This window comes from Struthio camelus, chromosome 4 (assembly GCF_040807025.1).
Source record: "Struthio camelus isolate bStrCam1 chromosome 4, bStrCam1.hap1, whole genome shotgun sequence".
Taxonomy (NCBI): Eukaryota; Metazoa; Chordata; class Aves; order Struthioniformes; family Struthionidae; genus Struthio; species Struthio camelus.
This window is the reverse complement of record NC_090945.1, coordinates 13,131,002-13,155,719: the sequence shown is the minus strand read 5'-3', so window position 1 is coordinate 13,155,719 and position 24,718 is coordinate 13,131,002. Positions and strand designations below refer to the sequence as shown.

The following is a 24,718-nucleotide window of genomic DNA, read 5'->3' as shown; positions in this document are numbered from 1 at the left end:
TTCTCACTTATTCTGTGTTTGTACAGTTTTCAGCACAGCAGGATTCTGGTCTTCACTGAAGATTTTGGGGCGTAAATAAGTCTGAGACTTGTTCTGAAGACTATATAGGAGTTAGAGATCTAAATCCTACCAAAATTACTGGAAATTGGATACTAACTCCCACAGACTTCTTCAAAAATTCCATCCTAAATGGATGTGCTCTTTAAGGCCACCCCTTCCTCTGAGTCTATATGAAAGGTTTATTTTATAAAAAGTAAGACCTCTGAAAACGCCAACGGATGACCACAGATTTGGTTTAGAAATGATTACTTGTGACTGTCTGCATTATACAAGACCACCAAGGAAGGAAAATTTTTGGCCTATAGAAGATACACGGACTCGCTCAAAAATAGTGAGCTTGCTATGGAAGCTCATGAGCAAATAGATATATTTTGCTAATTAGTTTTAGTGAAGAACACAAACTAGTATCCACTGAAACTGATGGCAAAGGTCCCAGTAATTTTAATGGGAGCAGCACTGGAGTTGTATAAGTGGGTGAATTATCTATAACCATACTACTAAACTCATCCCCCCCCTCATGGATAGATGCTTATATTTAGCATCTCACTGCCCAAGAGCTTCTCACTGCCCCTTTGAAGAAAAAAGGAGTTTAGGCATTGACTCATAGGAAGAGAACAAGGGCTGTAGCATGCATTTTAAAGCATCTATAGTATTAATAGCCAGAACATAAAATCCAAATGGGAGAACTATTACACTCTAATATCTTTAAAAGCAGAAAGGTAATTACACATATCTGAGGCCCATCTAAATACTGCTAAAAATATGTTGAGAGAAAAGCTTTGCAGAAAGCAGCGAGAGTTATTGAATCACTATTCCTTTACTAATTGCTTTCTCAGTAGTAGAGGTAACGATAAAGATGAAATATTAAAATGTGTTCTTCTACAATAATGGCTTTTAAACAAAAAGAGAGTAATAAGACATTAAATTTTTTTTAAAAAACTACAGGTATCTAAATCTACAAATACATATTTGTAAATCTACAAACACATCCCTGTGAGCAGAAGCAGAATTTTATCCTGTTCCAGATTCACCACCTAGCTCCACTACAAAAGCATGATCTTAAAAGCATCAAACTGAACAACTGATATATTATTTGTAAATGGAGAATTATGTCTTTAAAAATTAGTTAGACTTGCCTTGGAAATACACACAGACATTTCTGAATTACCACTGACAGTATTTGTTGTGTTCAAACAAAACTTGCTGTTAGGCTCAACTATCAACACCACTCTGCTTTAGCTCTTAAATAGTGTGAAAAGAGAGGGTGGGAGAAAAAAGGCAGCAGAAGCGCTAATGCAATTGTTTGATGTGTGGATTCAAGAGGGAAAGAGGAGGCGGCAGGCATTCTGCTACCCAGGCTGCTAGCAATGAAAATAGTTTTCCTTTTTTATGCTTTTCCCTTTCCCTCACCCTTTTTAGTGGAAAATAATTACAGCTATACATTCAGATTGTAATATTGATTTTATTTGTCTAATATCACTGTTACTTTTATCGTCCCTAAATTGTCCATCTTTCACCAATCTTTTTGTATATCCCTCATAGTACACTACTACACAGCATACACTGTGAAGAGAGCTGTGAAAGAGACTATCCTTATATGATTCAGTATGGCATCTTGCCAATGGAGAGTAACCGACTTCACTTCAAAATGTTTTTCCCTTTAATTAGTGTGAAAAAAAACAGCAAACCAATTATCTAACAGGACCATGTGGATTCTCCTCACAGTGAGGAAAACAATGCCGTAGACACCCTATAGTGCAGCAATATCCAGATCATTTTATCAGAAGACTCACCGTACATTGATATTTAATGGTGTATTCTTAGAATAACTAGTTTGGCTATATAGCTTTGAGTTTCATGACTGGCCCGTTAGGAGGCTGCTGTATTAGCGTTTGAGCCCTTAAAGTCTGGGTTCAATCATTTCTTCTGTGAGAAAACCTACCAGGGCAATGAAAGGAATTTGAAATGAAATGAAAGAAACAACACGGCGCTAACAATAGGAATAATAGAAATAATGTCATTTTCTACTTTCCTTCTTGGCTCCAACATCCTATTTCTACGAAAATCAATGACAAAATTGCCTTTGACTTCAGTGTTGGGTCCACTGCAATCTATTCTTTCCTTGGACTTGATCCAGACTCACTTACATTAATTCCACTTATATTAATGTAACTATGCACAAAAGTTGGGCTGAAGGCTGAAGCTTTTTTTTTGCAGAACTATTCCTTTTCTAGTAAAATGCTGAAAAATATGATTTCCACATGTTGTATATAAACTAGTCTATTGATTTATGATTCATTTAAAGTGCATAATTTGAACTGGACAGTGACAATGAAATGTTTTACTTTTCCAAGCCAGAGTCAAAAAATTAATTTTCCTTTGCAGTAGAATTTTGTGTGCGTGTAAGCTGATAGTTTTACATCAATTACGTGCATTTTACTTATAACATTGTGGGAATATGCTCTGATCTACTGCAGGACAAATTTCTAGAAACTCAGATTCTAGTATTTATTCAGCACTTAAAGGAAAGATGATGTTCAGCATTGGTTAGAAAACTCATTTGGGCCCATTATGGCAGTGTTTATAGAAGAAAGCCTCCTGATACTCATTGTAAAGTAAGATTTTCCTGGGAAAAAATATGCAGAATTGAGCCTCCAGGGCCTGATTGCAGGGACAAGGGCCAAATTTGCAAAGATATGCACACACCTTTCAGCTCCAGCCAGGGACTGCTGGTATCCCTTTGGTGTAAGCTGGCTGCCGCTGAAGCCTATATGTAAATACGTTTCTGACATTGGTATCCACTTAACTGCCTACATGCTGACGCTGTCACAAGAGCTAAAAAGCTATTGAAGCAATGGCACTTGCCAAAATAGCTACTAGTCCAATGAGTGGGTTAAGCCAGGAGGTCAGAGGGTCACGGTCAAATCCCTGTTCAGCCCAAGGGACTTGCATCCCACGTTAAGTGTGGTAACGTGGAAACTATTTTCTATTCTTTCCTGTCTACACTGCCTAAATTAATTTATTATCTCAGTCTTTTACATCTGTAGGCAAGCGCACTAACCTATGGAGTCAGCATCCAGCTGGCTCTTTCTCAAAGTATATTCAAGTACATCTCCAAAAAAAGACGCCAAGAGAGTCCACCCTCTGCCAGAGTGTGTATTAGTCTGCTGGTTAGGACAGGGAAGTAATGTGACCTTGGGCCTCTCACATGTGGCCACTTTAACCACAAGCCATTGGATAGCCCAGCAACATCATACAATATGGAACTATTTCTCTCCACCCAGGCCCCAGTGGCTGGGAGTGATATAGGCTGGAAAGGACCTCTGGAAGCCAGCTGAACCGACTCCTGATCAAAGCAGGGCCAACTTCAAAGAGAGATCCAACTAATTTCATGTTTCAGAATAAATTCCAGGAAAAGGGATACTTCTTTGGATCCTGCTTGAAGGGCAGGGGAAGGGAGCAGGTAAATTCCAGTTTTCTTCTATTTTTCACTTCCAAGACTGTCAGAGCAGCGTGGGCTTTGCTAGTTTCAGAGGATTTCTTTTGTTTCACCTTTTCGAGCGTTATACGGGAAGTCTGGAAGCCCAATTTGAATGCTGAATGCTAAATACACATCAAACGTTGAGACATATGAAGAAACCCTGAGAACATAGCCCTGACATGCAGAGCACCCAGCTCCTCTGGAAGCACGAGAGCACGCCAGAGTACCTTTACCAAGCTGGGCATTTGGCTGCTGACCCTATAGTTCATTAGATCAGCCCCTGCAAAAGGGAAACTGCCAGGGAAAGCAGCTAGGCAAAGGAGAGCCCAAAATCAGTTCAGTGGCTCTGCCATCAGAGCTCTAACTCTACTCTTACAACACATATTCCACTCCAGATAGTAGGGATGCCGTATCCACCATTTTTCACAAGGGATTTTATGAAGCATGCTGCTTGCTGGTTACCAATGTCAGTTATTTAAAAAAGAAAAAAAAGTCTCTGAAAACTAAGTAGATCTTCTATTATAATATGTACAAGCTGAAAGCTAAGATCTGCTCTTTTGGAAATAGACACAAACAAAATCTCTATTAGTATGCAAATTGTTATTTGAATAATGAAAATATGGGATGTAATATGAATGAAGACAATTATGGTAGAGATGCTGTAGCTACAGTAGAAGAAAATAGGTCTCAATGGCAGTTACTCTAATGTGTATGATAAAGCTGGTGATATGGCAGAGGGCTGGTGGAGAGAAAAAGGCTCTGGACTAACCTGCCTCTTCACAAGATGACAAAAAGGGAAATATTGGAAAATGAACAAATAAAAACCTCTGAACATAAGCATAGTAACCACCCAGTTAATTAACTACAATGGGTTCGGGCTAAAGGATAGAAAGTTTCTAACTTTAAGCAAGCATCATCTCTTTTCAGTAAGGAAGCCCAAGCAACACTGAACTGGCCAGAGACAAAGGGCCAGCCATACACCTACCCATTACAGCTACAGCTGGACACAGCTTTAATTCTAAGCTGAGCTGAACCACATTTTACAGCACAACCTTAGATGAGTCAGTTGATCAACTTGTTTCACAATTATTCCATCTGGATGCCTGAGAGTCTGAGAAAATAACTTTTGATTCGTAACACAACTATCAAAAATTAAAAAAAAAAAAAAAGGCAGAAGAATTAGAAGTGCCTGATCATTAAAAATAGATTCATATGGAAAATTGCTCTGATAGCTAAGAGCCTGTTTCTGGAAGAGGCAATGAAGGGGCAGTGAAGTTTTGATGCAGCTACCGGGAATGCAATGATCAGAGGGATCACCCATGCTTTGCTGACATACAGCTGCAGGAATCTGCTTCGGTCTCACCACAAATAAGTACCTTTTGATCTCCTCCTTAGCCAAGAGATCACGTGAATTACAACAGAACCAGATATTCAAGTTTGTCCGCCTCCCAGGAAACCAGACACCTCTCTTTGACCCAAGCGTCCCCTCTGCCTGCAAGAGGCCAGGCTAGGTGTGCAGGTGGATGCTGAGGCAAAGAAGAGAGGAGGGTCCTGGCCTGCTTGCGGGGAACTGCAGGTCTGCTTTACCCTGGCTGTGCTCACAGTGCTTGCCGCCTCCTCCAAGTACAACCCAATCGGAGGGTGCACTTTCTTCCTCCTTTGCCCTGACCTCTTGCTGCTTCCCATTGGCTCAGGATGAAGCCAAGGCCTGGGGCAGACCCTCCAACAGACACCCCTAAAATTTCACAATGGCCCTTTCCGGCATTTGTAACGTATTTGTGTGTGAACAAATGGAGAACGCTTGCGTTCATGGGGAGGAGTTGTTAAGCAATGCTCTCAAAATATTCAGTCCACTAGCAAATAACTAGCACGGCAATAATTTTGTATAGGCTGGGAGGGAGGGTGGTACATGAGCAGGACAAGCTCACCTTTCTATTCACGCTATGAAAGCTGCCATGTTCGTAACACAGGAACCCTTCAGAGCAGTTTTCAGTTGTTCATCTGGCCCCTCTGCCACTGTGAAATAAGGAAAGCAAGGCTTTTTGTTTACGGGAGCTGGACGCCAGCAGAAATGCTTGTGATGCACGGCAGGAGGCTCTCCAGCAAGTGCTCTAGCAGCAGAGGAAAGTGGACGTGAGCCCCTGATCAGAGGGGTGAGGAGCAAAGACAAGGAGGCCCTGCTGGAAACACTAGGAACAGGCCAAAGGCAACCTCTCACTATGCTGTTTTTTGTTACCAAACTCTAATGAATTTATTTTACCTTTTAAATAAGGCAAACCTTATACGTGACCTTTCCATAGCATCTCCTTATTCTTTCTTAGATTGTATACAAAAGAAAGTTGAATCCCACACTGCCTTTTTTAAGAGAAAGAACATTAGCTGACAAAACTAATGCAAATCCACGTTTATAAATAACATCTAGTAAAAACATCGTACACTTAAGATGTTCCCTTCTGTCTGCTAATCATAATACAGAGCGGAGTGAAATTATGATCTATGATACAAACCAAAAATATCACTTAAACTAGCATTTCCTAGAAAAAGAAAGCATATTTAATTGTTCTTTGCCATTGTGCATTCAATCAAATCCTTTATCATGGTTGACAAGGCCAACTTTGCACCTTCCTGTTGTTTGGTCATATAAAAACAGGATGTCATTCCACCAGGGAAATAACTATCAACACTAAAGAGGGGGTTTCTTTGCCATTTGCTAGGATATTGCTGAAAAGTCTCTTTAGTATGGATCACTTCACCTCACCGAGTAGGAGAACCGACTAGAAAGTAAGCTCTAAAACCTGATGCCTGCCATTGTGCCTAATATGAAAATGCAACTTCTACGTTCTCCATAGCTTAGAGAAGACATACCCCCTACCAGGCAAAATGCACATATACGCACTTGGGTCTCTCCACCTTCAGTTCCCGCTGCAGCCTAACAAACAGCTGTTCACAGGTACTTAAATTCTAATGAGATACAACTGAAATAAGAGATGAATTATTAAAAAAACAAAATAAATAAAATGGAAAAAAAAGGAAAAATAGTGCTAAGATCAGGATGGACATATCTGCAATACCAGGGTAATTTTCAGACTGCTTCAGAAAGATAATGTTGAAAGCCAAGATCACACTCTAAAGACATAAGACTCTTCTGTTAAAATAAGGTGTGGGATATAGCCTGTGACTCAAGGATCAATAGATTTGGGGGGCAGAGGGAGAAGGCATCTCGATCAGATGGCCTGACCCGATTCTCATTTTCCAACAGTGCACATAACGCATTCACAAATTAAAGCCACAGTTTTGTAGGGATCTTCAATTTTCTTAATGTCATGAGAAAATTGTTATGCATTAGACCATGAAGCAAACGGTCAGGTAGTTTGTCGATGGCTATCAGATAACATGTGACATTTTACAGTGGTGGTCTACAGAGCTACACACTTGCAGTGTCATCAAAAAAAAATCACTGAGGTTTTTTTTGACATGGTAATTATAAGGAAGATGCTGCAATTTTTTTGAACTCGGGCAGATGTAAGAAGAGTCTTGCAATGTTATTTCATCTTTTCCTTTTCTTTTCTTAAACCACCAGCATGATTAAATGGTACATGGGCTTCCTCACTCTATACAAAAATAACTTAAATACCTGAAAAATTTTACTTTAGTGCACCCAAGATCGACCTAAGTCAGCAAGTGCATAGAAGGAGCAAGACAGACGATCACCTCCCTTGGCTCCCTTGTATTTTTGCATTAAAATACATTATCAGTATCAGTTTGTATTAAAACACTCACAAACAGCAATGGATATTTCTTGTAGCTGCATGTGGGTTGTTTTAAATTCTATCTATTTACTAGCTAAGCTATTCACATTATATGTGAATTCAAGGTAAACTAATTTAAGAGTGCACTGATTAATACTACTAGATAGCTGCATAGCATAAATGGAAATGTAGCCAATGTCCATATAAGCACTAAAAAAAAAAAAAAAGTAGTAATCAGTGCTGTTTCAAAGCAATATCAGATTAATTCAGAAGCGAGACTTAAATTGGTATGCCTTACTTATGATTTAGATGCTGAAAACACAAAACAAATGAATGCTTGTCCTTGGCATTTGTTCTGCTCAATACTTTGCTTTTCTTAAAACCCACAACTTGTATTCATTCGTGACCTACCCCAGTGTAAATCAGACAACACTTGGCAGTGTGTTTGTCTAGTTCAGCTTTTTAGTAAAACAGAACAGCAATTGCCAAAGATCACCAAGTCAATACACAAATGCACAGAAAGGACAGCAAACGTATCCTCAAAAATGCAATCAGCAACTTCTATTGTTATTGCAAGCATGTGAGAAGACAGACCTGTATTTCACACTTAACCTGTTTACGCTCCATTTTATGCTTATGAAATTGAGCTGACGGGTGCAGGTGGCTGCAGAGTGCGTTGTGGTTAAGAGCCCAAACACAGGTTGGGAGCTCTGGGCTCTACATGTGGATCTTCTGCCGGAGCTCTCAGTAAGCTGAACACATTAAATTGACTTGTACCTGTTTTGCCATTTAAAATTGGACAGCGATACTGCCCCATCTCGGTAAAGCCTTTTGTGTTAATTAAATAAAAGGCAAGATATGTTTAAAATAGTACTGTAACAGTCAGGGTCTAATTTTACATTGATTGGATTAAACTCTTCTTGGCCTATCTTCAGTGACTGGTATAATTAGATGAGTGGCACATTTAGCCCATACTTCCCCTCCCCCACATTGTTTTTATTTCTCATGAGAAACAACAGAACAATTCAAATGCTTAAAAAAAATCTCATTTTAGGACAGTTCTGAATAGCAATGAAAAGCAAAAATCCTACCATTTTACCCTTCTTAATCTGCTGTTTGGCTAGAATACAGCATAAAAGAGTCAGCCAAGGATTAGATCATCATGTAACTAATTTAGTGAGTTCCACATGGTGAGGATTAGAAATAACGTGTCCCACCATACAGACTGAATAAGTTAAAGTAACAGCACCAAAGGTTAAGTTTTCATTTGAAAGTTTTGCCAGGAATTGGAAAATAAGAAATTTAGTCAAGCTTTTTTTTTTTTCAGGCCAGAGACAAGTCTCTCTATTGGCAGCTACCGAGCAGTTTCATTTGTATCTACCTAAGCCATTAGGATAAACAGAGGAGCTAGAAGTCCCCATAGTGGTTAACAAGTCCATAGTCATAAATCTAGATGTACCCACTAAGCCGCTGTTACAAGGCCACTGCAAAGTCACTTTGGCAGGGAAAAAACAAAGCAAACCATTACGGTGTCAGAGGATGAGCCTACAGCGAAGTACCGGTCCTTGAGAGTGAGCTAAAAGCAAGCAGTCGGGAGCTGCTGACCCCAAACTTAATCAGGAGCAGTCTGGGCAGGCTGTGGTGGGTTTAAAGCCATAACGTTCAACCAGAGATATCTTCCTTAGCAAGGTCATTCACTCCCGGACTTCCCAGAGCATGCCAACTACCAGCACTTTCAAAGGAGGAAAAAATAAAGATTGCATCCAAATCACTGTATCCAGCTTCCCCAAGGCTCTCCCAGAGACCAGACTTGGTGACTGTACAACAGGGTGGCCTCAAGCATGACCCCGAGCATTGCCACAGGCCATCCGTCAGATCTCCTGCAGTACGAGGTAGCTTAAAACGGAGGCAAACTGATGCTCGCAGGCAGGGTGTCAGCGCCTGGCTGCTGGGAGGTGGTTGCCTTGCGGAGGCTATGCAAGCCTATGGCTGTTCTCACTTCTTCCTGTGATCGTATTATAGGCGCTGACGATGTGCATTGTCAGAAACGCGTGTGTTTGCAGAAGCATTAGCTGTAATAAAACTCCTCTGCACCAGCAAACCAAAGACAGGGATGAGAAGAGGTGTTTCTGTGCGTAACCAATCTTGTCATCTTTCTGCTGAGCTCTACCCTCATTTTCATAAGCAGCAGAGGATTGTAACTACAGTTAATGTTAATAGGAGTTACTGTAGGCTGACATATCACAAAGAAAACAGAGCCCTTTATCTTCTCAGCAGACTCCTGCTTTATTTTCTTCTGCGATGAAACAGAGATTTTGTGTAGCCTATATGATAAAGCTAATTTTAAGCTATTTATTCTAATGCTCCCTTTCCAGAGCCGCAGAAATCTTCTGCAATGAATAGTTAGCAGCAGCAAAGTGCATCATTTATATTTGTTTTGTGGAAATCAGGTTTGCTTCAAAGAAGCAGGGGGAGATTGGCTTTGGGAGGCACTTCACATCTGCAGCTTGAATGTAAAAAAAAAAAAAAAAATTTTGAAGAACTGTTGGTATTAACTGTTTGGGACCAGTAGCAACCTGCTTCATAACGGGGGCTCTACATTACTCTCCCTCAAGCCCGCTGTCTCTGCTACAGGTAGCAGTACTGAAAAGGAAGATGGCTATATGCAGTTGCTATATCTCTTCTGCCAGAGTACAGGTAACTCCTTCCCTAGGCTGCTTCAATCTATAATATAGGGATGGGAATATTTATGTAGCCCACACTGAATACTCACTTAGATGGTTTGGATTTACTTCACTCCTTCCTGATGTATTCAGAAATTACTCGTTTACTAAAGAATCGAGGAATATATCAGGGCTAATCATAGGTCATATCATCTAAGCATCTGTTACACCAGAAATGTCCTTAATGCAGTTCTTTCAGTAACAGACAATACTCCCTGCTAAAAAGCAGCATAAAAATAATTATCTTGAGCCTGGACTGCACATTGGATAGACACATGCAGAGCAACTGTGGGGCTATGCAAAGAAAGCTTTAAATCATTTTCACATCCTGTAGCTCTAGGCCAACTCCTCCCATCCACGGTCCTCGTGCGGCCATCACAGCATCAGCTCTGACGGAAGGGTGCAGGAGATTTCAGAGCTGTTGCTCCTCTGCCTGCTCCATTGCCCTCTCCCAGAGTGGGCAAAGGCCCAGGAAATACTGCACTGACAATGTGACCTATGGCAGCATCCCCACGACCCAAAGGAGATGCATCTAGTTCTACAGGGACACACACCAAATACCTTAAAAATGCCCATCACAGCATCTGATCTGTCATATACACACTGATCAATAGGGTCACATAACAATAATAAAAATGTATTTGCTGGCTAAGACCTGGAGCTAGTGAAATGTTTCAACTGCGTCATGCAGTTAAATCATCCTTTTTGAACTGCAAAATATATTTCAGAGTTTGATCTGATGCCTCTGGTTTCAGAGCTCTGGAAAGGATCCTGCATCAGCTGAAGCAGCCTCACATGATGCTTTTTTCTAAGTGTTGCTTAGTCTTAAATTCAGGTAATTGGTTCTCACAACACATTTTTATTGACCACAGGAGAAGACAACACCACCGTTCTGACAACTGTGGTAACAAGAATAGGAAATAGCATTTAATCCTGCTCTGAGACTGCAATCTTGTAGTTCTCTTCGCATGAGAAGAACGCATGCATTTTTAAACTGCACAGTGGTCACAATGGTGAAATAAATATTCACCACTTCACAAGCTAAAGGGTAAAAGGAGCCATGGTAAGCATGTTGTATGAACTCACATACGTTATTAGATTAGGTGTTAAAGCTAATCTAGAAATTTCTACATTAAACTAGCTTTTGCTTCATGAGCAATAGCTTCTCTTTTAAAAAGATACCCAGTTCTAAAGACATCAAATGAAGGAGAATCCATTTTTTCTCCAGGCATTTTTATTCCAATGACTAATTGCTCTTAAGGTAAATATTAAAATTCATAATTAGCTTTCTTGATTACTCAGAATAATTTGACTCTCATGTTATTCATTTTTGTTATTGCTTTTAAAAGCAATGGGGAGGGGGGCATATGGGGGAGAGGGCAATCTATTTTTTCTGCAGGGACGGTAGGGGGGAACCCGCAAAGAAAACACATACCTGTCACTGAATAGCAAAATTTTCAGAACGTGCAAACCTAGAGAGCTCCACAGAGCTCACTAATTGTACCAGTTAAGGCCAGCTGATAACGGAATATTTTAACACTTAAATCTTTCTATATGAACTTAACAGGTTTCTGCAATTACCCATCAAAAGCCTAAGTATCTGAGCAGACTCTAAAAAGGGTTTGCAGTTTTCCATCAATAATTTTGTAGCTTGCAGAGAGACTCTCCCAAGAACCACTTCAATTCTCTCCAAGTAGAAGTTTTACATTTAGATCTAGGAAGAACTCCAGTTCTGATATATAGAATATAGATGCCCACACAAGATATATTTATAACCATAATTCAAGTCTGGCTGCAGAACTCTGAAAACCTAAATTAAATCTTGACTTCGTAGGTTTTGAATCTTATACTATCTAATAATCTTATTATCTGAAAATAATTCTTACAGATAATAAATCTTACACTATCTAGTAATCTACTAGTAATTCACTCTCTCAGACTAACCTATGTAATTGAGTCATATGCCACTGTAGCATCTGAAGAACCGTAGAGAGGTTGAAAATAACATTTACCTCTCTACAGCAGGAAGCCAGTAGAGGCATGGTGAAGGGATCAGCAGCTCTGTCACTTACTGAAACAGAGGTATCTGTGATAATTAATGGTTAGATATTCTCCAGCTTGAGCAGTCTTTCACAAACCAGTCTTAATTTTTTTTTTTTAAACACATTTCATGGGTTTGCTCAAAACTTTATGTCTGCTTATCTATTTAGCATTGGGGGGATTTTTTAGTATGTGTTAACTGGAATATGGACAATTGCACCACAGTTTCAAAATGGGAATAAAATTCTAGCAGGAACTCCTGGAGCATCAGTAGTAGATAGCCAGCAATCTGTTGTTCCTGATGTGGTCTGCCTTTGCAGAACAGATGTCAAGTTCATTCCCAATGCAAAACGTCAATTTCATTCCCAATAAGTTAGTGTCATATTCATTTTTTGCATCTCAGGGTGAGTTGACATAGCAAAATAATTGAGACACTTTTATACCGGTTTCATAGATGAGTTCACGCTTCAATTCAGTTTTGTGAAAACAGTTACTTTCATTTAAGGCTAATGAATTTCTAGCTCCTTTATTTATTGGTGGCAACAGAAATGAGTATGTCTTACCCATATTAGCTTGATAAGTCACTAGCATGGGCAGATACTTTATAATCTGTTTTATGAACTCTTTGTCACCTGAATCAGGGAATGTGATTTTTAGACCAGAGAGAACTGGTCTTTTGTAACTCAGTAATTTTTTCCAAAGAAGCACCTATTTCATTTAATTCACCTTAAAACAGTAGAAGCAGCCTTTTTGGGGATCAAGTCCTCACACCAACATATACACATTTTGTTATGTGGAAAGCACAGACAGCACACATTTGTGCTAGGCTGAAGAAATGAATCCATGGAAAGTAGACTGTAGCACCACAAGCAGCAGTGGATGATATCACGTGCTGTATGTTGTCCGGGATCTATAGACGAGATACTACTTTCTTTAGGATCTCAGAAGCTAAACCTGAAATCATTAGAAAATCAACTCCCAGTTTATGCGCCTTGCATGTTTTAGTAGAACATAGATCAGAAACAGACTCCAACTAGTCGTGCACCCTAGCTATGGGCATCAAGGGCAATCATGGTGCTGCTACAACACAGCAATAAAGTCATCACGGAATCTGAGAAGTCCTCGACAGAATATAGGAAAACCTGCATCTCGCTTTATTTGCTGACTTCACAGACCTCATGTATCTCTGAAAAAAATTTGCGCTTTCCTGTAAACAATCACACAGAGGAACCGTTTTCCTGCGTTCTGCATGTTTTCTTCATTCTTAAGCAGTAAGTTACCTTTGCATGATATCTTTGCAGAAATAATCGTGGAAAAAAAAAGCCATAGCTCTCTAAAAAGAGGTAACAATTTAGTAATAATGATATTTCATTACTAGAAATGGAATCTGTTAAATAGAAGTGTCTATCATTATCATACAGTACACATACGTCAGCAGAAAATAACCCTTTTACCCAAGGTGGAATACACATATTTCATTCACTTTGTTCCTAAGAATATTGCATTTCATTACTTAAAACCATCTATCTTCAAAGCAAATTTTTACAGCTGTAAGTATTGTACATCAGGAATGAAGAACTGTAAGAGGAAAGTTTTAGAGAGAGCTTTGAGCATCCTCTCTTTGTCAGTTTTCTGCAAATGTGTCTGCAGAAAGCAATGCATATCCTTCATTTTAGACTTCATCATCCCCTACATACACGAGGGGGATGGAGGCCAAACCAACCATGGAAGGGAAGGGAAATCCTCTAAGAACTTGAGAGCTAGGATAACTCTTCTGCATGATCGAATCACTGGTTAAGTAGTGACATCCTAGGACACAGAGTCATGCTTGAATAGCATCTACGCTGATGCATGCAAATATGTTTGCAGACATATGTATATGCATTCTACATGCTAAAAGTATTTTGTACAGATACGTAGCTGAATTCAAGAATAGCTACTTTTTAATTATTTTGGATTATGGGAAACAAGAACAACTAAAATATCTGTGACTGAAAATGTGAATTCACACCTACCTTGTTCTGTGAACATTTGTCTGACTAACAAGTGTTTTGAGTAGCTTGGTTACACACATACAAAACTTCTTTTTCTAGATCTAGCCTTTAAAAGCTATGATATCTATATTAATAGTATTAATTTCACAGGGAAGACTATGCAATTGCTTCTACACAGAAATAAGCTTCAGTAGCTCTCGAGGCACAGCCCTGTCTGAGCTAACTTTCCAGCATCTAGATTTACCTATTGTATTTCAAAAACAGCATAGAGAGCTAGGATGTTAAATAGCAACATTTTTCACTAAATCTTTTGTCTAATTTTCTTCCATATTCTCAGTTTGGTCCCCTTAGATAAGTATGCATTTTAATTTCACGTTCTCTTAATTAGCTATTATCATAATAACCAAGGTATTATGGATCAAGTTGAGACTATAGCATGAAACGTCACATCTCCCCAGTATACCAATTTGAAAATTGGGCAGAACATAAGCATAAGACTGCACAGCAACTGCACAAACACTTCAAAATAAGAACAGGTTTATGCAGATAATGAAATGAATGCAAACAGTCTCTTTAAGAAAGCATGACTATTTGCTACTTTCTCCAGTTACTTTGTGCCAGGCTGAGCAACTAGACCCCAGTCCCTGTAAACCGATGGATCTCACCACCTCTTCCTTGCTCCGTTTCTACTCAGCTAAAGGAGTGATTTTCTATTCGTAGCTCTTTGGACTTACCTCTGCACTGGGGCCTCTGTCCTTTGTTGGGGGGGGATCAGAGGGGCAAAGCTCTTTGTTGCTTGCAATTGTGCTGTCTGGATGCCAGGCACAGTGTCGGGGCCCCTTCCACCTCACCAGCTCTCTGTGTCTCATCCTTGATCCTTGCTTACAACAGGCATAGGTAGTTTTGAGCAGAAAGGTCTGCTACAACTATCCCTTCACATGGTAGAGGGAAGACCACTCTTCCTGCTAAGAAGCACAGAAGAAAAGCAAGACCTCTTTCTCCTAGCATATCAAGTGCACTGTTAATGAAAGAGCCTCGTTACAGAGCCCTGTGTTGCTGGGAAAGATCACAATAACAGTTTACTGCAAGCATGATTTTCACTGTTCCACCAGCTTTTATGGGGAAAACGCTGACCTCATAATTTTGCAACTATTTCTGACGTCTTGTAAAACAGCATTAATAGTAGGAATTCATAGGAGAAGCAACTAAACATTATTAAAGCCCCTTAAAGGAACAACGCTTCAAACTCAAATTCTGTTAAAACAGCACTATTTTACTACTACTACTTAAGTCAGAATTAAACTGATCTGCTGACTTTTTCCAGGCATGAGGAACTGAAAAAGGGCATCATACTTTTCTCAGCTCTTGTCATTTTGTTTCCTTCCATACAAGGCTGGTTACAACTCTTAACCAGCACTAGACTACAAATGCCAGAGCCAGTCCACTTAGCCAGACTTTTACAACATAAATAAAATAAAAGGAATTGGACAACTATACCCATTGAGAGAGACCGGAAAGGGGGGGAAAAAAAAGTCTTTTTATCCTCATTTGGTCAGGCTACAGTAGTCTTCAAGTGATAAAATGGGAACTCTCCTATAAGTGAGCCCTAGAGCCAACCCTTAAACACCTGTTCCCACCTGAACTAGGACCTGAACTATTTAAATCGCTCAGCTGAGCTGATTCACAACGCTCATGGCTTATTTTATTACAGAACAAGGCTAGCTGCTCTGCCAGGGCCAAGTTAAGCCTGTTTAGGCAGATAAGCAAAAAAGTGTTCCAGGAACAAAACATTTTTTGTGCCCTCAGGTTGAATTTAACAAATATTTTTGCTGCAAAAATAGAAAAGGAAGGGGGAAATTTTTTAGGAAAAGGCAAAAGTTTTCAGAGCATTTAACTTGGAGATAATGTATCCATTTCATTAACCAAAGATGGCTAAATAGGCCAAAAGTGGAAGTCTTTAAAAGAAATATTCAATGTTGGACAACACTTTTGATTCTTAATTTCTGTCTGGACATTTGGACAAGCATCATTTTTGTACACGGGTGAATTCTAAGATCAGAACAGGAATCAGCAAGAGGGAAAGGAACTGGATATTACAGAAAGGTAGTGAGGGCTGGAATCTCGTCACACTAATTCCTGGGTGTATTGCAAAAATTAATTAATTTTCATTGCACCCTTTGTGAGATGAGGGAATGATACTCTCTCTGTGATACAGAAAAGGAACTGAAGCACTGACAGCAGAAAAAAAGGACACACTTTCACCACGGGGATTTAATTTGGTAGACATAGCACATTATTTCACACTACACAGTATTACATCGCACTTAGTATAGTTAAAACATAGCCTTTATCCACTAGTTTGTCTAAAAATATTAGTATAATATAATCAATCAGCTCTTGCCAACAGTATGAGTTAATAGCTAATAACAGAGGGCTTTGACTAGTTCTTAAAAACTTTATGATCGTAAGAATCTACCCATTGTTTCTCCAATATCCCGAGCTTATGAAGCACTTAGTAAGACAAATTATTATAAGAACAGAAGCGAGAAGTGAACTTTTTCAGATAAAATAGTCTATGTGTGAGTTCACACAGAGTGGTCTGCTTTCACTACTGTCTAGCCTTCGTTTGCTGAAAGCTGTAGCTGATGTTAGTGATACAACAGGAGCTAATTAGTGAATAGTCAAGTATGTACCAGAGAAATCCTACCTTTTTTTCCACTTTTCAACTTAAAACTCATGGCCATTCCCTGCTAATTACCCTGTATGGATTACTTAAGTGCCAACATAAGCTGCATGAAAAAGATAACACTAAACTGGGAGATGAGTGAAAAGGATCTGACCTTCTTAGTCAAGGTCATTGATGGTGTAATTATTCCAATAGGCTAGGTGTAATGATCTCATGTGCTATCAAGACACCGAGGCTATTCAGTTCGTCCAAAAAACATTGTATTTTTCAGTATGCAATCTGTGCCCGTGGTTTTAACGCATGCATTATAGTTAAAGCTGCCCACGCCTGAACTGCCTGAACAGCAATGTTTCTGGAGAAAGGAAATATTTTTGATTAAACTTGCTTATACAGCCAGAAAGAGCGGACAAAACAGATAGAGTATATGCACCCAAAACTTACTGTTTTTAGACATTTGTATCAACTGATTAAATAAATGCACTTTTTTTTCAAACTCCACTTCTAATCTCAGTAAAACGACAGCAAAACTCTCTGTGGAGCTCTGAGATTTGGAGGGTTTTATTGTCAAGAGTTTTAAATCTACCTGCAGTTGCTCACGTTTGATCACTGAAAGGATGCCTGAAAGGAGACAAGTGTGATTAATTATCATGTAGCATATACCCTTTTCAGATGAATTGATCAGTATATTTGGCAGTGAATAGCATTGACTGAGAAGTCAATGATCACATAATCTTTCCTAAACTATTTCGGTTTTGCAACTTTCAGGAAATTTGAGTACAGGTCAAAAGCCTGATCTAAACTGCACTCTTAGGGCTCATTTACCTTTCCTTTTCAATAGTTTTTGCTTTTCAGTTTTCTAAATACTGTATTATTAATTAAATCTACTGCTCTCTGGCATACCTCCATGCTACAGGACAGGATTTGTTGGGACACATCAGTAATCATCTATAGGATTCTACATGCTCGAAGAGCAGGTGAATTGACTGGGAGCAGGGAGTTACAGTGAACAGCTGCTGCGGGAATTCAGAAGCGCTCCAGCACGTGCAAGTATTTCTTCGACTTAGAGGCTGAAGTTTCTGTATAATGCAGAATTTCACAGACTTCCTCTTACCTTTAGTATTAATGAAGGCTGTGTAACAGCTGGCATGTCACATTCAACATTTTTTTCCAGTTCAGAACAAATGATCAGCAGTGTAAAAGTGCTGTACTCCTGCTGAAGAAACAACATCCAATTTACTGTGAATGTGAGTAGGCCAATCTGATCTCGGTTTGCACTTAATGGTGGCCTGATTTGTTTTCTTTCTTTTTTCTTTGAAATACATTGGGTTTTTTCTCCAGTATTGTCCAAAGATTCTGGGAGCTAGTCTGATAAGATCCAAAAGTATTAGGACATTTAAAAAAAAAAAACAAACCAAAACCAGGCACCTCAAAAAGTAGAAGATAACTAAATAGTTAAGAGAATAAGGCTCAAGGTTCATAGCTTCCCCATAAGAGGGCTGAATACATCTGTGGTTAAGACAGTGCCAGTGTATAAGCTTTGGGAAGTGCTGTCAAATGCCGCAGAGACGATGCACCAGCAGCAGGAGCAGGATTCAGCTGCCGTGCGCTCCTTCTCGGGACAAAGCCAAAGCTGAGGAACGTACACGTCCCAGCCCCTGTCGAGAAATCCTGGCAAAATCACCCCTTTGCCTGGAGTGGATTTTCAGTACGCTGTCCCACCAGCTCTGCAAACTATTGCCAAAATAAAATGACCAAATAGAAATCACCTACTTTGTGCAACTGGCCCATGTTTACAGAAGCAGATGAAATGAGTTCGTGTGGGTTTATTGTGGGTCCTAAAGTGCAGATGGAATTGCTCTCACTTTCTCCACAAACAGTGGGTTGAAAGAAAGCTCAATCCTCAAATAATCCCTGAATTTAAAAAAGCCTTATTCTGTATTCACAAAGACATTACTTATGCATGCAATGTAGACAAGACAAAATGCAAAGTTTCATTGAACTTCAGGCTAGCTGCCCTTTTTTTTTGATTCCTTAGGCTCTACAAATAAATTTCAACACATCTAGGAAAAACAATGGTTATCATATGGGTTCCTATAAAACCAAAGCAAGGATTTTCAGCACGTAGAAAACACACTGAACACGTGACTAAGGCAATAACAAAATACTGCAACGCTTACAAGGACCCATATTTAACACATGACCAATCACTGCAGATTGTTCTGTGTGACAGGCAGGAAATTATGTATCCGCCCCACAGGACTCCTATCACAATTGAAAAAAGCAGCTGGGGAAAGGGCTGGGCAGCTAGTGGAAATGCAGACAGCTACCAAGTGAAAGGCTTCAGAGAGAATCAGCTCTCCAAGGGCATATGGAAACTGCAGCCTGAGCTGGAAGCAGGCCTATGACTGTGTGGAGAAAGAAGGGAGCAAAGAAAGGATTCCTTTTATTAGGATGAAATCAAAAGAAGTTGATTCCAACAAACAAAAGCAGTGAATCATGTTCCTGAAGTTTTACCAAAAATTGGATGTATTTTGGGCTCCTTTTTATGCTGCATTGATAATGGAATACGTGTTTCTTTGATGGGAACAATCTCTTTCTCACCTCAGAAGGAAATGCACAGTTTCCCATTGCAGATGTCAAAATTAATTGCTGAACTGGGACTTGTCCTATATGTTTCTCTGACACCACCACCTGGGTTTTCTGGAGTGCAGGCGAGCAGAATGTGATTTCCATTTTATAGGTAGATACAAGGAACTGAGGAAGTGGGTAGCTCAAGATGAAGGAATGGGAACATAGTTATAGGTGGGCCTGATGAAGATCACTACAGACTTTTTTAAAAGGTCCCTTGTGTGGTACAACCGAGCAACACTTGAATACTTCTCCCCCAAAAGAGGGGGCAAAGAGGAAGGCCCGAGTGGTCTCATGCAGTGCAGGTGCTCTCCTCACTCAGGGCTGTGCCACTGATGGTGCATGCCTGGGTACTTTTCCCAGCGCAGAGACAGGACACAAGTCTCGAAGTGGAAAGCTCTCCAAGGTCCTGTGGTTTAGATGTTAGACAGCTCAGAGTTTGCTTAGAGGCAAATACTTTAGTGCAGACAGAAAACCTGATCCCAGCACCCGACTTGACTGCATGGCCAAGATAACATCTGGCATGACAGAGAGTAGAATATTCCTACATATGCAGTGCATTATACTCTGTTAACCTCTTTTCTTAGGAAAAGAGGTTCTTCCTTTCTTTTCAGTAGCCTCCAAGCTGGGATAAATCAGTGCAACTCCGATGATGTTTGTAGGGCTGTGCTTAATCTTCATATCTGATCAGCATGTCTTCTTGGTTACCCTACCTCTCCTGTGGAACATGTCAGCCAAGGGCAAATCCGCTGGTTTTGATTTACAATAAGTTTTTTAGTTGTTTGTGCACAAATTTAAGACATCTTTGTAAGTAATACAATACAGATTTAAACATTTTCATCCTAAAAATCATCACCCTTTAGTGGAACGTTTTTCCTTCTGTTTTTTGCACAGTCTTACTACTAAAGTTATATTAGAACCACTTCAGCTGCTAATAGTGCTTTCACCCATCCACAAAAGTGCAAATGGTGACCTAGGAAATATGCAAGTGAATGGATAGACCTTCGTAACAGAGCATAACAGACAACATCATTCCCTATACCAGTACAGTTCCTAAATGACATTCTTCTTATATTACTAAACGTTGATGTTTTTGTTCTTTGTAAACCACTGATGCTGGCTGAAAACCCTTTGGCTGAGATTCAACAACTCACAGACAATGCTGGGACAACATTTCTGTCTTATTTTCAGAGCTGGCTCATTCTGAGACCAAGGCGAAAAAAGCCCAAAGGCACTGTGGTACACCAAGGTTTCGGAAAATATTGACCATTTGATTTTCTCTTAGCTATAGTCCCAAAAGGTGGCATGTGTTTCTTCCTCTGTGCTGTTCCTGGTTTAATCCTTGGCTACAGTCTATCAGCTATTCTTTTTAATTCTGGGATATTTGTTTTTTGACTCTCATATAAAATATTCCTTCACCTAAATCCATGCAGGTATACTCTCTCTGCTTCATTCCAGGTCAAGGGAGGCAGTAACTTCACTGTACACAATAGAGGTCTCCGAATTGCTGTGTAAGCTGTTATGAAAATTAATGTATTCAAGTCTGTGCAAACCTCGTTCGTACTTAATCCTCATTTCTGGATTGGCAAATCTTCTTTTCCTTGGTGATTCAACCTCTCCTTTGGAATATGTATCTTTAATTACATTTTGCTATACATAATCCAAGCTGTCCTGTGTCAAAGATGCGACAACATAGAAAAGTGCTTCATAGCTAAGGTGGCAGTTAGGCAGAAAGAAGGCTGTCAGGAATAAAAAAAAAAAAAAAGGCTGCGCAGGGTTTCCTGTATTTTAGAAGAATCAAATATTGTATGTAAAAAGAAAAGCAAAAATCACAGTATCATTTTAGATTTAACTAAAATAACTGTAACATGCTCATGGAAAAAAAAATCAACAAAGAGACTTCAAAACTACAGTGAAACCTGCCTTAAAAAATATCTTCACCTTCTCTTTAGATTTCTACAGAGTACTTTTCCTTTTTTGCTTCCTAGAAACTTAAGCTTTCCATGGAAAAAAAAGTCTCTTGTTGCATGCCTGAACAGCACACTTCGCAATGAGGTCCACAGTAGCTGGGATCTTTCAGTCCAATGGAAAAAAATCAGGTAAAAACTATTGTTTTTAACAGGAAAATCATATTCCATAGGCTCTAATGCATCCATTGTCTATGAGGACTAATCTGAATATATATGAAAAAACAAATGGCTTCCAAGTGCCACGGTAGTAATCAAAGAAATTACCTGGGTCGGATAGGGAATCCAAAAACGTGACATATATGTAAGGCTAAGACCCAAGCTGGAGATATAAAGTAAAGAAAAGAGGTGTTAATGATAGGTCTAAAAGGAAATCTTGCATTTGCAGAGAGGCACCTCTTGTCAAGTGCGTTGTCCCAGATGGCGTGAAAGTGGCTTTATAAAAGAGAATACAGGGGAAAAAAATAGATGGGAGGATTAAGCAAGCAAAGAACCTGTCATAATTGGGATGTAGCTATGTCATGTTTTACAGTACACTCCAGAGAAACTGAGAGACCAAGACATGCTTCTGATAAGAGGCAACCAAGCTTAGGAACACTGGGTTAAGTTCATGTAGTCCTGCATGTGGGCAGTTTCTCCAAAACTTTTTTTTTTTTTAAACATGGGATAGACACTATGAACTATTCTCCATGTAGTAAAGATGCATTGACAACACCGTACAAAACAAAACTACTGACTCTTCCTTACGGATATAAAATGTCAAATAGCATACTTCATTAAAAAACTTGAACTGTCTGAGAAAGGGAGCTGAAAGCGTACACCCCATGACAACTAATATCCATGCATTAATGAGCTGTCTGCATATTCTGGATTATTCTACTAATCATGATGTTCTGTGAATGATGAATACAGATATTATACCAGTAGCAGCTCTACTGCATTTTCAAGTCTTGGGATAGGGGCTTTTATTTATGCTGTGTGTCTTCTCTCTGCAGCATCCCTGCATTCAAAGAGGTGAGCGGGCAGGTGTTCCAGTGAAAATGCAAAAACTCCACAACTGATGAGCATTAAGTGTCCTTATTTCCAGGTGTCAACAAGGAAACACGTAAAAGACAGTCTTACACTAGGGAGTAGCTTATCAGGTTGGTTTTTATCTTCTTCCAGGTATATGGATTTACACAGAAAGTGCTGGATGACGCCTTGGTTTCTAGGATCTGCATATTTGTAGATCAGACAAATCTAGTTGCTAATACCTTTCTGGGAATGGGCTCATGGAATCAGATACCTGGTAGAAATCAATGTAACATCATTGCATCAATTAACACATCCAGTCTTACAGATTTATCATTAACCTCATCCTCCAGGTTAAATTTTTACTTCATATTTGCCCAAGCTACTTACAGTCTTCCCTCCGTGCAAGCAGCGATCTAACATATTCACGAAAGTGGATTCTTGTGCCAGAGCAGCCTCAGTCTGTATAGCTGTTGGCTCCAGTCCATGCCATCCCTCTACGAGCCATGACTTCTTATTTATTTGCATAGCGCTCTGCATAACATTTTAGGCCCCTAGGGTTTTGCCACAGAAGAGTAATAATAAACAAAGGAAAATATTACAGAAGTGGAGCAAGTGCTCTGGAACAGGTAAGTTCTTCCTTTTTGTGCAAGTGAAGAGAACCACAGCTCACCTTTTAACCAGTGATTGACTGCAAACAACTCTCTTGATAAATACGATACTCAGCAATCTTATGCCAGTGATATTTATATAAGCAGAAGAGGCTGAAGTGGATCCAGCTAATAGAGCTGTCTATTTGTGGTTTTGCTTCTTCCATTTAGTTGCAGGATTTTATCTTGCTTCGTTCTTTTGTGATTTGTTCTTTAGTCATGAATTTTGAAGATGAGGAGGTTTTAACATGATGAGGCACCAGGGAAATAAACAGTAGATTGCTTATGCCATTTCTGTTGAGAATACTTCTGTCATTTTACTCTAATGCTAGTGTTTTGGTCACATAAATAGAGATTACGTGAAAGAACACAAAAGATGTTAAGCTACAGAATTTCCTTCCTCTTGGGAGCACAGACTGGCAGTCCTGGCACCACCTTGGCTGTAAATCTTTCAGCTGTAGGAGATCAGGAGAGGATAAAGCAGGTTTCTTTTGAGTGATCTAGGCTAGGCTTCTTTTCAGATTTCAGTCCCATCACTCAGGTTAATAGGGAAGAATTAACAGCAGCCAAGGGAGCAATCTGCAGGGGAGCTTTAGCAGCTGCAGTTCTGCATTTTGTGCTTTATGCAACATCTATCATCAGTATTCAGTAAAAACATCTTGGAGGACAAAGACTCAAGAATGCATTTGCTGAAAAGGACATGTGAAATAATACGGCACAGGAAGAAAGACCCCCAGAAACTGCCTACATTGTACCTACTTGTTAGCATGATCATACAGCTAAAGTTTGAAAAAAGCAGGCCTGCTTTCCACCTGTGGCTCAGTCAGCAGCAAAGCTAACGAGGCCTTTCTGCCCCATTGAAATTAATGGCCATGTTGCAGTTTTACTTGAATGAGAAGCAGATGTCTCACAAAAGCAACTTGCCCAGCAGTGTAATATGTCCCCAAACATGAGGTACAAAAATAGTGGCAGAATACAAGAGCACTATGGGATTCCTTCTTTCCTTCCTTCAACATTTAAAAAAAAAATCTCTTCTGTAACTACATCTTTACAATTCTTGATTTCTAATGTGATCCCATTTTCAGCACTAAAAACGAATGGAGCTCCCATTTTGCCAAGAGTAAAATCAGCTTACTCTTGAAGCTGATGTGCTCTGGCTCTCTCCAAAGGAAGATTAATGAAGGGTGAAAGACTTCTACAGAGGAACATGTCCAGGACACCTCATATCTTGTCCATGCTTTCAAAGCTGCCCAGAGAGGGCAAGAATCACCATATCACAGACAGCTGTCTAAAACTCTGCGTATATCATTGCTTCACAGAGAACTGAAATGAAAGGAGAAGCCACACCAGGAACAGAGGAAGAAAGAAAATAACCAGTCATGAGAAGTTTACAGGAGAAGGTGGAAAGAAAAAAAGATGCATAACATGTTATTGACAGCTAACAAAGCTAAGGGTAATAATAAAAGCTTGTTTAATGGAAGAGGCATAAAAGAACAACCAGGGAAAAGTAGGTCCACTGATAAATGAGGGGGATAATCAAATTAACAAGAACTTTATAATGGCAGGGTTAATGAACTGTTATTTTGTATTAGTCACCCAGAAAAGAAAGAAGGTGAAGAGCTATAGGCAATTATGCATTAATGAAGACCTAGATAACAGGGTAGAAATAGCTGACTGAAGCAATGGAACAATGTTGTGGAATATTTAGGATGAGATGTTTGCTAAGAGA

At 39.6% G+C, this 24,718-nt stretch overlaps 1 long non-coding RNA gene across 1 annotated transcript in view; it reads left to right on the top strand.

Annotated features, from left to right (window-relative positions):
• LOC138067138 (uncharacterized) overlaps positions 1 to 22,463 on the top strand; it is a 31,439-nt gene extending 8,976 nt beyond the window's left edge. The window contains exons 4-5 of the long non-coding RNA XR_011140831.1: positions 21,350 to 21,460; positions 22,324 to 22,463. This is a non-coding gene — a long non-coding RNA (uncharacterized lncRNA). The remainder of the gene's footprint in view (positions 1 to 21,349; positions 21,461 to 22,323) is intronic.
• The last annotated feature ends 2,255 nt before the right edge of the window (positions 22,464 to 24,718 follow it).